This window comes from Pinus tabuliformis, chromosome 4_2 (assembly GCF_031772625.1).
Source record: "Pinus tabuliformis cultivar Carrire ecotype Pingquan chromosome 4_2, CPIR1, whole genome shotgun sequence".
Taxonomy (NCBI): Eukaryota; Viridiplantae; Streptophyta; class Pinopsida; order Pinales; family Pinaceae; genus Pinus; species Pinus tabuliformis.
Genome location: NC_142304.1, coordinates 828,480,291 through 828,498,396, shown reverse-complemented (window position 1 = coordinate 828,498,396; position 18,106 = coordinate 828,480,291).

Below are 18,106 nucleotides of genomic sequence, written 5' to 3'. Positions count from 1 at the left end.
ATAATTTTCCCTTCAACACCTTAAAATAGGATATCCATAATCTAAGGAGTGAAGGTGATATCCTTTTGCTAGGGGACTTCAATGTTAGAACCATTATTAACCAAGCTACTCTCCTAAGAAATAACTCTGACCCTAACCCCTATGGTTGGATGAGGACTATGATTTAGCTAACAGATTCAAAAGAAAATTTGAAGACATAACCAAGAACTATTTGATACCAAGCTTATCAAGCTTTGTGGTTCCCGATACTTGATTCATGGTCTGGGCAATAATGTTGTGGATTATGTAATATCAAACACCCATGTTCTCAATTGTATGGTAAAATTTGACATCCTAAATGACCACGACTCCAATTTTGACCACAGACCCTTATCCCTAACCCTAAATATTGACATGCACAAGTTAACCACATGCAAAAGAATTTTAATTGTCAAAGGCTTATTTGTTTTGATAAAAGTAACATTTATCTCGACAAAAAACTTAAAATCCTCCATGATTTATGCTCCAAGATGGGTATTACTATTAATACTGACAAAGACTAAAGTCATTATAATTAAATCCACAAGGATCAACCATGACAACTTCATCTATGATAACAATAACTTGGAGAATGTTTCTTCATATAATTTTTAGGTATTGACATTCATCATCAGCTCAACTAGAGTTATAGCATTAAAAAAAGGATTAGTGGTGACTTTAAATCTTATTATTAGCTTCAAAACAATTTCAAGATGACTGGTCTTTGGATTTGGAGAAACAAAATTCCCTCTTTGAGACTCTCGTCACCCATGTTATTTTATATGGATGTGAGGTTTGAGGTTGCAATATATCTAGAGAATTGTGGAGGAATATCGAGTTTCAATCCAAAACCATTTTATAACCTATAACCTAAATATTAAAGGTAATACTCCCTATCCTATCCTTTTGTCTGAAACTAGCATTTCCCCCAATGAAAGCATGGCTATGTTTTGTTATATGTTTTATGAGAAGAAGCTTTACAAGATGGAAAACAAGAGGGTCCCCAAAATTGCTTCTAACTCTAGCTAAAACCCCCACCTCCAGCTCAAGTGTGGTTGGCACAAGGATGCCCAATCTTGGCTTGACTATTGGGGGTTAAAGGAGGAAACCATCATGGAAGAATAAATATAATATTAAAAATACTATCTACCAAATTTAATGACAAATTATGGGATGATAAGGAGCTAGAAGGGAAAAGGAAGCTAAGTTATTATAAGGAGGTGATCGACCCCACTCTTTCTATAACCAAAATTATCTCTTTGTCTTGACCAATTCTAAGAAGAAAATGAACATTGCAAAGATAAGAACTAATTCCCATGAGCTTCAAAGTGAAACTAGGAATTGCTATATTCCCAAAACACCTTGGGATGAAAGAATCTATCAATTGTGTGATACTAAGAGGGTTGGAGATGAAAAGAGCTTTCTCTTGGATTTCATAGCTCTTACTCACATCCATTCTCATTTCCAAAACCTCTACCACACTATTAACCTTCTTGACTTGTTTGGCCAACAAAACTATAGTGATCTAGGAACACTTCCTTCCCTTGTCATTGATCATAGAAATAAAATATTAAAAAGTATCAATTCATCTCTTTCTTTCTTAAGATTCGATAGACCTCATTGGTCTCAGTGGACATTACTCATCATCATCATTATAAATTATTTTGTGTTATTTGATTATATATATATATATATATATATATATATATATATATATATATTTATATATATATATATATATATATATATATATATATATATATATATTTATATATATATAATTTTGAAATATATTTATATAATGAGATTCTATATGCAAAATTGTATTTTTTAATGATTAAATTTTAATCTAATTATTCTTTTGAATACTTATTTCCTTCTTATGTGTGTGTGTGGGGTAAAATGAAACAAAAAAAAATAGATTTGTTTCATCTTATTTTATAGATTTTTTTTTTACAAAATTAAATCTCCTTTTCTATTAAAATTAAAATAGATATAAAAATTTAGGGGTGGTAGGAGGTAGGGAGGCAATCTTTTTCCTAGAGGCACAACTAGAAATTTCATGTTCCTAAGGTTTAAGTCTTGTATCAAACAATCAAGTTGAAGTATATGGTTTGTATCAAGGGTTTCTTCTAGCATTAAACAACAACCTCAAAGATTAATTGTAGTCCATGACTCACACATGTTAATCCATCATCTAAAGAAGGGCTTTGCCCCCATAGATGTAAGATTAAACAAACTTATTCATAGAATTATACTTTTATTGAATCAATTTACATGGTTTAATGTGTATCATGTTTTAAAATAGAATATCCAAGTGGTTGATCTCCAATCAAATGAAGAAACCGGGTTGGAAAAGGATTGCCTCTAGGTTAATGGAGTCTTTTTTCCTTGTTCCCTAATGTGATGAAAAAATGTGGGACCTAGAATATCAAGCACATGTGTGGTTTCGTGCATGAAGGTTTGTGAGAGCGTGTTGAGGATGCTAAAAAAGGTGATGGTTAAAACTAGTGGTGTGAATGAGGGGAAAGACAACCATGTATTTTGATGGTGAATTTTCCAATTGTATGTGGCTTAGATAGTGATCCTCTATGTTCATCCATATAGGGGTGTGCCTTCTATTCCAAATATGACAACATGAGGCAATGATGGAGTGGGGTGATGTGAATTTTTTATTGATTTTTATGGGAGGTAGTAGTATGAGGTATGGAGAGGTATTTCGTCGTGAGGATGGAGGGTGTCATTCTCTAATCATCCTCCTCCTACTAATATTTATTTCCAAGGAAAATTTTGGGAGATGGGCACCAATTCTAGTATGGAAGAAGTCTTCTACCTCTTAAGAGTAGATTTTAAGAGGATTTTCAGGTTATCATTAATAACCATAGTTTCGAGCTAACGAGGGAATGATAATTCTGAATGTTGATATTATATATATTTGTGCATGTGAGAGCCATGAAAAGTACTTTGGGTCATGGAAAATATATTCTTCATCTACAAATTTAATTGCTAATCTAATATACAAGGTGCCTCTCCAAATAAGTTGTTTGTGTAATTTTAAGTGGATGTTTGGATGCTTATGGTGTCATGCTAGAATTTATAAGTGTACCCCTTTTGTTGTGAGGAAATGTTTTATGTAAGAATGGTGAAACATGGAGTAGAGGACCTCTAATAAGTTAGAGATGACATATTGCAGTTTCAAATTTGGTTTAATCACCTAGAAAATATGTTAGAATCAACCACAAATATCTTGATTGACCAATGAATGTAGATTCAAAGGATAGGAGACAAATTGCAAAGTGTTAGGTGTCAAGTGGAGACCCTACATAATATTTGGCACAAGGACAACATGGTTATATCTATTCAAGGAACTTGGTGAATGACAAAAATCAATTGATCCAGGATTTAATGATGTTGTATTTGAAGGAATGGAGGAGGTAAATGGGGATGGTGACTCTCCAAATTAGTTTAGTTCATGAAAGTCAAATTTTGTCTTTTACTAGGTTAATTTTAGAGAGTGTACAGATTTAGTCTTAGTAGTTTTGAGGTAAAATAATTTTGGGTTTTAGTTATGGCTTGTAGAGTATAACATATTTATATTAAAGGGAATGATTTCACAATATTTGGACTACTGAATGCACCTGATGCACCCCCTAGAGTAGATTTATAACATAAAATTTATTATTATAGTTAAAAAATAAATATAAAATCTTTATGATTGATAAAATTTATTTCATTTACAAACTTGCTTGATGCCAAGTCTTTGCATGTGAAAACATGATCTTGGTTGAACTAGCTCAAACTAGACCTAGGGTTTTTGTAGCAAAATAGTGGGGATTCTGAAGCATCTACACATGGCATGCTCTACATAAGGGAGTGTCTCTCCCTCCTCTAGTCACATTGTCTTAGGTGATAGTGCCCTTTAGAGGCATTAGGGTCAAGATTCAGGAAAAGTGACCCTCAATAAATCAAGTGGAATTGACAACTCTCACAAATATGAAACTGATAATGTTGCTCCTCAACCACATAAATTCTCTCCAAGTAGTTGTTCTCCCAAAACAACAATGGGCCCTAGATTCAAATTCAAATCCAATTACATCAGAGATTATATCTTGTATATGAAAGACCATGCCCTCATAGGAAAATTATTGGGAATATGGGCAAATGAAAAATGCGCTTTAATGGTGGATCTAGCATAAATGGAAACCAAAATGAAAAATAAAGCTTGAATTAGGGATAAAAGGTTTCCTCATAATAAATTTTTCCAATTTAGAAGACAAAGCTAAAGTTTTTGAAGGAGTCCCTTACTTCTTCAAATTAGTTGGCCTATGCCTTTGATATTGGACATAAATGTTCATGCCTAGAAAGGAATATTTTTTAGTAGTAGTAGTGTGGATATAATTTTACTCCCTGCCAAGAGAATTATGGAAGGAGGACATTTTGGCTAAGATAAAAAAAGCCATCAGAGATTTTTTTCAAAATATTAGAAGTAGCAAGACAAGAAAGGTGCATCTTTTATCCTTGAATAAGTGTTTATATGAATATCACAAATATTACCAATATGAGAAAAGGAAATGAAGCATGGACTATGAACACATTCTCCTTTTTTGTAGGTGATGCCATCAATATGACCATTTTTTTCCATGATTGTCTACTATGAACCTTAGCTGATACTCTAGATTTGGAGGTTTTTAAAGATAATGAAGGTTGCACTAGGCCCCTATTGAGAAGAAGAAACCAAAAGGTCTCCCTACCACCATCCTCTCGCAAAAAACCTAGAACCAACAATAACTTTGATCCCTTAGACAATCTGGAACTTCATAATTCCCAAAATCCAATAAACCCCAAGCTCACCCCAAATGTGGATTACCCATGCAAGATTTAGAAAATGTGGATGTTATCCCCCAAGTTGAGGAAGAAATGGTAGGAAATCAAAAAACAACAATGGAACCTATACTTTGGGAGATCAGCATGAAAAAATAAGGAAATGAATCAAATCCTAACACCATAGAAAACATGGATCTAGATAATCTAAACCTCAAATGCATCACTAAGGAATGGAAAGGAGAATATTTGAGCACCATCTCAAATCATTAACTGGTTTAAATCCTCAGTAAAGGTTATTTAAAGGAATGACTACAAGCACATAAAAACAATCCAAGTATATCGTCATCTAGATCCCAACTTGGGGTAGAATCTTAACCATTCAAGAATCCTCCTAAATTGCATAACGAAGAAAAGCCAAAAGGTAGAATATCCAATGAACAAATATCATAAGAACTAGGGGAAATTCTCATCAATTTAGGAAGAATCAAGTTAATTTCAGAAGTATATAAATCCACTCAACTTAGTTCCCAATTAAAGTGATAACCTATAATATAATATGCATGAACTACAAAGGAAAGCACAAGATTATTTGGAACTGATAGAATGGGGATTCCCCTTATTCTAAGATGATACAAGAAACTAAGTACTCTACTGATTAGATCGAAAGAGTGTTGGTATGAAAATGGAGTCATTATCAATTTGTAGCCACAGATTCTCAGGGGTCAGTTAGATGATTGGAAACCATATGGAACCTAGAATAGATAATGGTAATTGACATGTTCGCTACTCCCATATTCTAACTATTAAATTGCAGCTTATAAGGTTGGTAGAGATCTAGTACCTATTCAATGTCTATGGACCATCCATGAGAAGAGACAAGGTGATATTCCTTCACTCTCTAAGCAACCCTTCCCCCATTATTAAAGATCAACCATGGATTGTGGGAGGATATTTTAATATAATTTAATCACTCATGAAAAGTAAGGGTGAAATATGTACACTAGAAAATGACACATCCATCTTCAAGGAAGTCTTAGATAGCTCAAAAATTTTGGATCTGGATACAAGTAATGGAATAAACACTTGTAATAATCAGAGAAGGGGTTCACAATAAATTTCATACCGCTTGGATAGATTTTTGATATTGAAATCATTAATGGTGAAGGATATGTGTATGGAGGTATGTTTAATACTCAAGTAAGATCTTGACCAAGACATGCTTAATGCATGATAGACATTTCGTCAAACATATAGTAAACATAGAAGCTACATGTCATGATTGCATATCTGATCATAAAATTTTGAACTTCAACTAAGAAACACCAAGAAGGCTCAATGCCCTCTCAAGCTAGATGCAACAATACTTGTTATCCCATGCATTCATTAACCATTGGTAACTTATAAAATCATGAACGAGATCCATAACTCGAGCACATCATAGAACCAAGCGTATAACCAACATATAAATAAAATAGAAACCACGACAATTCAACCATAAGATCAACATAATAATTGGTAGACGTGCCCATTAAAAAAAATATAAAATATCTCATATTAATGTATGCAAATGCTAACCAAGTTAGGTACTTCCACGTACCACTTGACCATAGGTTGTGTTGAACCAAATCTCTCTTTCAGCCAATGACCCTTGTGCCATATTCCAAGTTTGAATGTGGGATCATATGGGTTAAATCAAAATAGAACCAACCAAGGATAGTAGAGGCAAAACCACCTCAACCCTCAACCATAATTATTTCACCTAACTGGTCCAGAAATCACTAAAACCAAACCAGATCAGTCTCTTTCCAAGTTGTCCAAGGCTCTAGGGACTCCTATCTCAATCCACAACCTCTAGGGACTGAAGTTGTTATAGGGCTCTAGAGAACTACCATCCAAATCCACAACCTCCAGGGACCCAATTTGTTCTAGGGCTCCCGAAATTCTATCCCAACCCACAGCCATAGGGAACCTGAGAACCAATTAGAAAATCCAAATGGGGAACCCACTACATCATGGTTATCCAAGAAATATTGTCAATCCAGGAAAATCCCATGCCACTGACAACAAATAACCATAGACCCACATGCATGTATCATGCATCCAAAGAACAACAAGGAAATCACACATGCAACTTGTTACATGCAATGTACCCTTTTTGTAATGTTGATCCACACTTATTCTTTTTCTCCTTTGCTTTCATTTTCTTGTCCTTTTCTTTATTTATTTTCTTTCTCCAAATCCAAGTGAATGCTAGAGTGCCTCAAGAATGCTCTAAGTGTGCTAGAGTGTAAGAGAGCAAAGCTAAAACTAACGAAAAGTTGTGAATTATTTCTTTGATGCCTTTTTATCATTGATGTCTAATTTTTCCTTCATTTTCCCTCTAATTTACCTTGCATGCATATTTGTGTCTCTTCACCTTCATTTTCTCCTATTTTCCTTTATTTTCATAATTAAATGCCATTTATTATCTCTTTTCATTTGCCAATGCCTTTTCCGATTTCTATAATCATTAATAAACCACAAGTGATGCCCACTATAATGTTTTCCCACCATTCAGTTTGGAATATGTGTCCCATGACTTTGGTCCTAATTTTATTTACATGGAAAATCAACCATGGGTTGTTACACATGTTGTAGATGACATTTCCTTTAGTGGATTTGGTTATACAAGGGGGGAAACATGATGTAATCCTAAGTTTGAGTGGTCTAAGTGAAAATTATTGAAAACAAAACAAAGACCCATGGAAAACAACAAAATTTTTCCATAAAAACTTCAAAAGAAATATAATAATAATAATCAAATTTGTGTGAGGTAATTATTTTTATTATAATGTTTTCAACACACTTTTCTTATAACAATCTTGATTGGCACTTATACTTAACACACATTTATTATTACAACCCCAATTGACATGTGTCCTTTCATTTTATGGTTAGCACTCGATCTCTCTAATTTGTTTACTCTCATGACAAATTTCACCTACATCATGGTTCATGGTTCAGAGGACAATGGAAACAATGTTAAAATTGGTTACATAGCAGCATAGTGTAAACAAAATGCATCAAAACCCTCAACCCATTTCAATGAATCTAGCTATACATGGAAAAAGCTATTGATTTTGTAGCTTCGGAAGGTCTTCTACACAGGTGAGTGTCTTGCATGCAAGAGAAGAAGCGATCTTTAAGTGGTTGTTTGAGAGGGACAATTAATATAATTTCTTTCCTACGTCTAGTTTAGGGAAACAAAATGAATTAGTTTAATTGATTAATGTTAGCTAATTGAGAAAATTCTAAATATAAATATTAATTATTTACATGACTTAGATCTAATATCAACCATTGATTTAGGTGGGTAATGATTTAATCATAGCCAAATATAACTTTGGAGATTGAGGGTTAGAGATTTTTCTCAATTTGAAAGCATAAAAGGAGCCTAACGAAGAGGATGAAGACACATTCATTTGGTGAGATTCCAACATACTTGTGAAAACTAATTACAAGTTTGAGAGGTAGACATAGGAAAAGAGATGTAGAAATTTACCGAAGAGTAGGAACAATGGTCAACCACATGTGGGAGACTAAGTAGGGTGTTTTGGCATGTTGGGGAGAAGGATATTCTTGGTGCGGGGAATTTTCTAAATATTTCTAGGTTTATTTCTATTGTAATTTCTAAAGTTTTGATAGTTAATTTCCCTAATAAGGGGGCCCCTAATTTCCGAAAGAGTAATTTAATGAAGGAGAAATTATTTAAGGAAATTTAATTGGGTTTTTGTGGATGCTTTTTATGATTAATTCTCTACAAACTTCCACTACTAATTTTATAAGTTAAAAGTACCAAAGTATTTGTATTTTATAGTTATCAAAATTTATATTATAGTAAAAAAATTATTTGTTGAGTTAAAGTAAATTCTAGGGATAAAATAGTTGTAGGAAACTTAAATTTGAACTTGTTCTAAACCAACAACAAGAACACAATATTTTTATCAGGAGGAGGATCAATATTTCAATCTCTGCCGGGAGGAGGAGGAGATGAGCAAAGAAGACTTTGAGGGATGATGAGGAGCATGTGGACGCTCCTAGTAGCACTTTCAGAGAGAGTAAACCACTAGGGATATTTTCTAGCTACATGGCCTTGATGAACAACATCATTGAATTTGAGCCTTCTACTTTTGAGGGGGCAATGACCAAGTAGGTTTGGAGGGATGACATGATGGAGGAGTACAACTCCATCATGAATAATGATATCTAGGATATTGTATTGAGGCTGGAGGAGAAGATAATGGTCACTTCTTGTTGGATCTACAAGATTAAACATGCATCAGATGGCAATGTTGAGAAGTATAAGGCAAGGTTCATGGTGAAAGGGTTCTCTCAAAAGGAGGGAGTAGACTATGAGGAGACTTTTTATAACAACCCTGGGTTAAATTTTCATGTAAATAAAAGGACATCATAAAAGGAAAAATGAAATCAAGGTCACGGGACACGTATTCTAAGATGAAGAGGGGGGAACATTACATTTGGATTCACTTGTGTTTAATTCTTTATTGGCTATGGAAATTGGCATTGGCAAAATGCAAAGGGCAATAAAAGGCAATTAATTCGAGAAATAAAGGAAAATAAGAGAAAAGGGAGATGAAGAGACAAGAATATGCATGCAAGGGAGATTTAAGAAAAAAGAGAGAGAGAGAGAGAGAGAGAGAGAGAGAACATTATAAAACACTCTTGGACATCCTAGCATTGTTCACTAGGAAGAAAATATGAGAGAGAAACTACAACAAGAGAGAGAGAACATTGGGACACAAGGAAGACGCAAGTAAGAAAGCAAGGAACACGTAAGGAAAAGTAAGGGAGCACAAGAGGAATTGGACAATAGTAAGCAAGGGCAAAAAAAAAAAAAAAAAAAAACAAAGAAAGATCAGCCAATGGGAGGATTTTGCAGATAATAGGTTGCAAATGTGATTATCTTGATGGGGTATGAATGCATGGTTCATGCATTTGGTTTATTGGTAATTTTGTTGTCATTGGCATGGGATTTTCTTGGATTGGCAGTGGTGTACGACCTTGCCTATGCCATTTCCTGGATAGACATGATGTAACGGGTTCTCTATTTGGTTAAGCTTTAGAAAGCTGGTAGATTTTGGATCATGGTTGAGGTTGTCTCAGGAAAATCCCAAGGGTTGGGGTGGAGATGGTTTTCGGCAAGAATCCCTTAACAGGTGGGTGGAGACAGGAAAATTCCTTTGGGTATGGTGAAGAAATTTGGAGGCATCCAATCTTGTGTTGGTTTTGATGATCTTTGGACTGGTTCAGTCAAGATCACTATGGCTTGAGGGTGGGGGTGATTTAACCCCCGGATTCCCTATTTTGTTATGTTTTGGTTTATCCCTTGTAATCCTACATTCAATCTTGGAATATGGCATGAGGGTGATTTGTTGAAAGAGAGATTTGGCTCAACCCAATCTATGGTTGGGTGGTACATGGAAGTCCCTGACCTGGTTGGTATTATGCATATGTTAATATGTGTTATTATTTAGTGATAATCAATAAGCATAAGTGTTGATTTACTATTGTTTATATGACTAGTTTTTCATGGGCTCATTCTAGTTGAATGTTTGTTACATGCATGGTATATTTCTTATTATATGAGGTGCTTTTGATCTAGATTTAATTCATGGTTTGATGGCTCATGGTTGATTTGTATGAATGCATGTGCTAATATGTGTTTTATTACAACTAGTGCGAGAGTGCATCAAGCCTTCTTAATGAATATTTGATGAACTAATGAAAACAGTGAACAAACTATGCATTCATGACCTATAGGTACCATAGTCACAAAGTGTTTGTATAAATGAATAATTTGGTTCACCAACTTCCCGGGGTTGTAATTTTGGCGTATAATCTTTGTTTGCTTATCATAATACCTCGTTTCGAAGATCTCTATGAGGAGGCCAAGAAGAAAATTCGTGAAACAAATTTTGACACTTTTCCTATCTTTTTTCTTTCCCTAAAAATGTCATTTAGGTCCTCAAAATGGCCTTGGAAGTTTAGGACCTGAAAAACTGCCAAAAATAGAAAGTTGTGTTAAATTTAAGGAAACGAAATTGAAAGGAAATAGTGTTGGGTCAAGTTAGGTTGATAACAGTGTGATCATGTGTCACTAGGTGTTTGTAGTCAGTTCTGGACATGTGGACCCCATTTTCCATAAGTGCATCTTGGAAATCAGATCATGCATAGTAACTCTCATCTCATGTTTGCCCTGGTGAGTAGGTTAAAGTGGGTAAATATGGGGTGGGTTGTCACAATTTTTTTCTTGACACTAGATATGCATCTATCAAGGTGGTCATTTCCATTGCTTTAAAGATGGAATGGAGGACATATTAGATTGATGTGAAGGCTACCTTCCTCGAAGGGGTAATTGAGGAAGAGGTGTATATTGAGCAACCTCAGGAATTTGAGTTGCATGGGAGGGAGTCCTATGTGTTCAGGTTAAAGAAGGAATTATACAACATCAAGCATGCACCTTGAGCATGGTACTCAAGGATTGATGGATACTTGCTTGGCTTAGGCTTCACTAAGAGAGGTAGATTCCAACTTGTACTATGTACTTGTTGATGGTGATATGCTCATCTCGGTTCTTGATGTGGATGATCTCTTTCTAACATATCTAAGAACCTCATAGTGATGTGTAAGGAGGACCTTGCTTCAAATTTCAAGATGAAGGACATAGGGTTGATGCAATACTTTTTGTGATTAGAGGTGTGCTAACAATCAAGAGATAAATTCCTTAGACATGGTAAGTATGTGCAATTGATACCTTGAAGAGATTTAAGATGGAATATTGCATGTTGATGTTGACACATATGATTACCAACTTGAGTAAGCGTAATTCTTGGAAAAGTGAGTTGATAGATCCCACATTGTATAGTTAATTGATTGGTTCTTTAATGTATCTGATCAATACCAAACTAGATATTTGCTCTGTTGTAAACACACTCAACCATTCCATGGTGGAGCCGAGGAGAGTTCATTGAGTGGTAATGAAACATGTGATCAGGTATCTTTGAGGTACACTGGAGTATGAACTGAGGTATTTCAGAGATGATGGAGTACAGTTGTAATGCTACATAGATTCGAATTTGGTTGGTACTACAGTGGACAGGAAGAGTACTTCAAGTTGTTGCTTTAGCTTGGGATCAAATATTATCTCATAGTTTGACAAGAAGTAGCACTAGTGGCACCTAGCTTAGCATAGACTGAGTACATGGCTACAATTCTAACAAGTTGTGATGCCATATGGCTTCACAAAATTCTCTCATGGTTGTTTGGTCTTGAGATTGGCTCTACAATGATTCACTATGACAATCAAAGTTGTATCAAGCTTCTAGCAAATCTACTATCATGACAGGTCTAAGCACATAGAGTTTAGGTATTGCTTCATCATACAAAAGGTCCAAAGAGGTGTTGTGAGATTGTAGTAAATATCCACAAATGAGAAAGTAGTAGATATTTTCACCAAGCCCCTAGTGAAGGGGGAGTTTTTGTTGTACAAGGAAAATTTGGGGGTGGTAGAGAATCCCTTTCTTGTTAGGAGGGAGTGTTGATGAGTTTCCAAAGGTCTTCAACATAGGCTAGTGTCTTGCATGGAGGAGAAGAGGTTCTCGGTAGGTGGTTTTTTAAGAGGAACAAGTAATATGATTTATAAGTCAAACTTAAGAAAAACATATTAATTAATTTAATTGATTAATGTTATGTAATTGAAAAAACTTCTATGGATAAATATTAATTTGTTTAAGTGACTTAGATCTAATCTCATCCATTGATCTAATTGGGTTAAGACTAAACCCTATCTATCAATTATTTTGGAGATTGAGGGTTAGGGATTTTTCTCAATTTGAAACTATAAAAGGAACCTAAGGGAGAGGATGAAGACATATTGATGTGGAAATATTCCATTACACTTATGAGAGATAATTGTAGGTTTGAACAAAAAAGTATTATTAAAAACTTAAACAAAGAGGTATATCAAATTTTTAAGGGTGTGAAAGACTTAGAGACTCAAAAGGCAAGCATTTATGTGTGAGACCATATTTATTTTTTTCAATTTTTATGCAACTATTATGATATGTTGATGAAATAAACACAACTTTCTCAAATGGTTCATGGGTAGGTACATGCTTTCAATGGTTTATGGATGAGTGCATGCTTTCATAGCAATTAATGTATTGGAAGTTGCTTGCAATTTGATTCAATTATTTCTATAAAAATTGATATATATGAAAATTCTTACATGAATACATGTTTAATGGATGCCAAGTCAAACCTCAAAAATATGCATGGTTACTCCTAGATTCTTTTATATGTCACTTGAACATCTAACCTCCCTAAAATCAGTGTACTAATATTAAAAAATGATTGAGATTAGGGATAATACTTGAGTTAAAGTTGCTAGCATAATTAAACCAAAAATATATTTGGAGATAAATCATCTTAGTGTTGTCACTTTTTAAGCTACATTTAACCATGAAATTCATATAAAGAAAATAAATATTCTAGATAATAAAAATGGAAAAATCTTCCCAAAAAAAACATATTTAGCAAGTTCACATTGATGAAATAAACATCATAGATTCCATAACTCGTGTAGCTTTGCAACAATAAAAAAAGAAATAATACATAACATTACTTTACATATTTATAACTTTTTGCTATTAAATAATATAATCTCATTGAGAATTTTTCCAAATCAAGAACATAAAAACATCATACTCTATTTTTGGAATATATAGTCAAATACCTTTAATTTTCTTTTCAAATAAATATATTTATAATTACAAATATCATTCGTTATTATTTAATCAAAATTTTCTTTTATTTTAAAAATAATCCAGTCTAATTTAATAATTAAAAACCAAACTCAAAATGTTATAAATATTTATTTTCAAATGAATAAACCAACTTATATATTAAGTATTACATATATTAAAAATATACGTAAAAGTATACTATAATGTCTTAAAAGTATATAGGCTATATCATCATATATTAGGTATGTTAAAAGTAGATATAGAGTGATCTGCAATTACATTCAAACCCTAGGTGAATGTTTCTTTTTCATCCACAGTTCACACAACATGCCCATTCCAACCTTCCCCGTCCTGTAGACTGACTGTAAATTGATTTGTTTGGTAATATTCTAATTTTAATATTCGAAAAAAAGCACGCATATTTACTATTTAAAGTAATCCATTTAAACTTAAAACCTTTGTATATTATACCTCATTCAATTTAAAGTTACCGATCATACTTAGAAATGACGAGATGAGAATGTAAACGTTGGACAATGCAATCTCTGGGCAATGATGATTTGATATCTTCGTCAGAAAATTTTAGAATCTGTAAAGATTTCGATCGAAATATTTATAGGATTTAGACGAGACAACTACTTTCAATCGACTTTTTATATATAGTATTTAGACAAGACAAGACAGCGGAAGATATGTTTGCACGTCTCTTCACAAATCATGGACGTGATCGTACCCAACTGGTCCATATATTATAGGCCGAGGAAACTTAAAAGCAAGTACGCTAATTATTAAATGCATGAAAAATCACTGTTCAGGCTTCAGCAATTTCTCTAAACACTGTACACTGTTTACTAGTTAACAGCAGCATCCCATGTACTAAGCACTGGACCTCTTCTCTGTGGTTTCTCATATTTGATTATCAAAACCCCATGTGTGTTTATCAGTAAGGGTGACCAGTCTGATTCAGACTGAGCAAACTGTATTTTGTATTGTCTCTGCAACAATAGAAATTACCAGGTGATTCAAATCTTGTGACCTGTATACACTAAACCAATAAGGGAAAATCCTAGATATTAGATCATTATACTAGTTATGTCATCAGTTAGATTCAAAATAGTATATTATTTTAACAATGAAGCAAACTGACATATCCGCATGTAACATGTTTAAGAAATTCTCGCTCGCTGAGTTGCAATGGCGATGAAGTAATTCGACTGTTACATAGCTTTCTGTATGTTTCACAGAGTTAGAGACTATTTCTATTTATTCTGGTCAAATTTTTCATGGTTGTAAGCGCGATCTTGCCAATCCAATGGCAGTGTTCATCTAAAATATTTCAAGAAATCAAGAGAGGGTCTCAAACTGTTATTTACAGAGGAAGGGAGTGAAGGCCCAAGTTACAAACATAAACAACATGCAACCAGTCAATCATAAACTAAATTAACAAGCCAATCATAAACTAAATTTTTTTCAATATCTTATTAAACAAAGTAAGAATTCTCAGGAGGGCAACAGCATTTTCTTAACATAATGATGAACTTCTCATTGTAACAGCTTAGTTTATGTTTGTTGGAAATGTTTTTTTTATAATTATGTAGAACGTTCGTTCTTCATCCAACATTAGAGTTATTGCCCGCTTACCATCAGCCTAGTTCTAAGGAAAGAAAATCCACTATAAAAAATTAATGCGTCTGCAAAAAAAATATTTCTAGAAAAATATGAAAACTTGTACTGTGAGATCACTGATCAAGAGCTGGAACAGATTTTGCAGACTTCTTTGAAAATATCACTATGGAGATAAGTTTGTCCATGCCTTACAGTAAAAAAAAAAACTCATTATAACAGCTTAGTTTATGTGGGAAATTGTTTGTTATAATTATGCGGAAAGATTGTTTTTCCATCTAATATTGGAGTTATTACCTACTTATGCTGAAAGATTGTTCTTCCATCCAATATTGGAGTTATTACCTACTTATGCGGAGAGATTGTTCTTCCATCCATATTGGAGTTATTACCTACTTATACCGAAAGATTGTTCTTCCATCCAATATTGGAGTTATTACCTACTTACCCTCAGCTTTTGGAGTTATTGCCTACTCACCCTCAGCTTAGTTCTAAGAAAAGAAAATCCACTAAAAAAATTTAATGGTTCTGTAAAAGAAAAATAAATATTTCTAAAAAAAATATGAAAACTTGTACTGTGAGATCCCTGATCAAGAGCTGGAACAGATTTTGCAGACTTTTTGAAAATAGCACTATAGAGATAAGCTTTCCTATCCTTTAACAGAAAAAAATTTTGCTATGTGCAGTCATAACAGATCTAAGAATAAATTCTAAGTCGAATTGACTCATACTGCAAAGGGCTTTGTATGAGGCTGTAGAACACTTGAGTTCACTAAAGGCCAATGTCAGAAGAGTAGCAGTAATAGTTTTTCTCAGTTCGAAGATTCAGGAACAGTGGCCATATTTTTGAGTTTATATTGTTCAACAACAACTTTTCGAATTGAATTGCAGTGTGCAGTCAGAAATGCACTGTGCAGTCATTTGCTATAAACTCTTCGGGGAACTTGGCTTCTGCGCTAGTATTTTGAACTTCATCTGACATAAAACTTACCAGAAAGTTTAGAAGATTATCGAGTGATCTATAAAATAATAGAGAATAGAATCAACGTCTTTTCATGAACACTAACAGCTGTAATTTTCTCCACAATGAGAGTTGGCGTTCTTAAGTTTATCATGAAGCTTCTAAGTGGTTTACAGTATCAGAATAATGTATCTATTGGATTCAAAGCAATCAGTCATATTTCATGATTTTGTGTTGGAACGTTTGGTCACTTATGTTAAGTGGTTTATACTATTGGATAATTTGGATTCAATGCTCCCAATTATATTTGATGACTTAGAGGAAAGAAGGGAGTATTACCTTGAATATTGAAAACTTTTACTCCAGTTTGTAGTATCTGCCTCTGTATAAAACAAATAGAGTATTGCCTCAAATATTGTAAACTTTCACTTCAGTTTGTACTCTTAGCCTGTGTCCTTTTATGTTGAAGTGTGTATTTCATTGTCAGATGGTTCTTTTATCTGTGCAAATATTGACTTTAGTCATGTTGTTTTATTTATAACTATTATATAAATAGGCAAAAGTTAAAGTTTTAATCTTTTATTTTTAAATTTATATTATTTTAAGAGATTCTTTTATATTATAGTAAACATGTGAAACATTTTAGAATTATTTTATATTAAACCTGTGTAACATTTAAAAGTATAAAATGATGAAAATCTGGGTTTTAATTTTTTTAATGTCACGTTTTTGTTTTCAACGAAATTATTTATATTAAATTTAATTATTTCTTATTTAAATAAATTCAAAATATATGCATAAATACAAATGATTCAAACCTATAAATATATTATTTTTCAAACCTATATATATTATTATTCAAACCTATATATCTATATCTATATATATCAAGATATATATATTATTATTCAAACCTATATATATTATGATTTTTTTGGATCTAAATGTATGATTTTTTTGGATCTAAATTTTTTTAATAAAACAAATTTTGCACAAACCTAAAATATTTGAATTCTGCTTTTTTTCATGGATTCAAATACATTCAGAATAATGTTTTTTTTATTGAAAACTTATTAGGAAAATTAATAAATATTTAAAGATATCTGATCTTTTTTATTCCAATATATATTATTAATAATATTTTTGTATTCACTAACTTTTCATCTATAAAAACAATAAATAATCTTAACCTAAAAATGAGTTTGCTCACTTTGCTCAATTCAATCTGCAATTTTCTAGTTTATAAATTAAAATATGAATAATTTTACATGTTTTTAATTTTGTATATGTTCAAGATTGATCTATCAAACTATCTAGTACTAAACTTATGAAAATGAAAATATAATATACTTTGCTCTTATATACATCAAATATCTTTTGAATAACTAAAAAAAATACTCAAAAACATTTATATCAATGACATTTGATAGCCAAGATCTCATTAGACATTAATATTTATGAAAATGAAAATATAACATAAATGAAAATATAATATACTTTGCTCTTAGATATATCAAATATCTTTTGAATAATAAAAAAAAATACTCAAAAACATTTATATAATTGGCATTTGATAACCAAGATCTCAGTAGACATTAATAGACATGTATTAGTGGATTATTGAGTACAGCTGGTTGAAGCTTCTATTTCCCAAAATTGTTTTTATAACTATCGAAAACTATTTGTATTTCATGTAATTTTTTATCATAATAGAAATCATTCAAAAAAAACTTTAAAAATTTGAATTTTTTTCAACCAATTTACACTTACAAACAATTCCAACTATATTGTTTTTATAACCAATGTGAAAACTATTTGGATTTCATGTAATTCTTTTATCCTAATAGAAATCATTCAAGAAAGAAGAATATATATA